Source organism: Oryx dammah, unplaced genomic scaffold (genome assembly GCF_014754425.2).
Source record: "Oryx dammah isolate SB20612 unplaced genomic scaffold, SCBI_Odam_1.1 HiC_scaffold_14, whole genome shotgun sequence".
Classification (NCBI taxonomy): Eukaryota; Metazoa; Chordata; class Mammalia; order Artiodactyla; family Bovidae; genus Oryx; species Oryx dammah.
Window position 1 is genome coordinate 2,534,644 of NW_024070198.1, and position 761 is coordinate 2,535,404.

The 761-nt window shown below is 44.9% G+C and overlaps 1 non-coding gene across 1 annotated transcript; it reads right to left on the reverse strand.

The window, feature by feature from the left end:
- Window positions 1-243: 243 nt before the first annotated feature.
- On the reverse strand, window positions 244-350 carry LOC120874007. Its single transcript, XR_005723580.1, has one exon. It is a non-coding gene; the product is annotated as a U6 spliceosomal RNA (small nuclear RNA).
- Between the last annotated feature and the right edge of the window lie 411 nt (window positions 351-761).

Consider the following 761-nt stretch of genomic DNA (forward strand, 5'->3'; position numbering starts at 1 on the left):
TATATGCCTGTGCCCCAGTATAGAAGCTTCTCCCTCATTCCTCATCATTCCTGATCACAATGGTACATTTGTTGTAACTGATGACCCGTACATTGACACATCATTATCATCCAAAGTTCATATTGTACATTAGGGTTCACTTTTGGTGTTGCATTTTCTGTAGGAGTGAACAAACATATGTATCCACCATTTTGGTATTATAGAACAGTTTCACTGCCTTACCTACGCCACCCCCCCCCCCCGAAAAAAAAAGGAACTTTAATGAATATGTGTGTCATCCTTGCACAGAAGTCATGTTAATCTTTTCTGTATCCTTCCAATTTTAGCATTTGTGCTGCTGAAGTAAACACAGGAAATGTTGAAATGTTCTCTTTTGAGCACTAATGAGGACACCCACTGACCACAGGCAGGGGTCAGTCCTGGTCCAGGTGGGTGGCATGTAGGTTTTCCAGGAAGGCAAACAGAGCTCATTTAGAGCCCACAAGTTGTGCTGTGTGGCTTTGGGTTGTGAGGAGGGTTAATTGTAAGTCCTGATGGAGGGGTGGGGTGAAGATGGGCTTGGGTGCACAGAGCCATCAGGAACTCAGAGAATTCCAGGAGAACCAGGTGCTATGAGCTACTCCACAATCATTCTTCCTAAAGGACGCTGGATCTCACGGGATTTGGGGAATTCTAGGTGAACGCCACATAAGGGGAGTTCTGAGGTGAGAAACGTCTATTAGTTCCAAATTCCAGATGCCTTCTTCCAAGACTCACCTGTA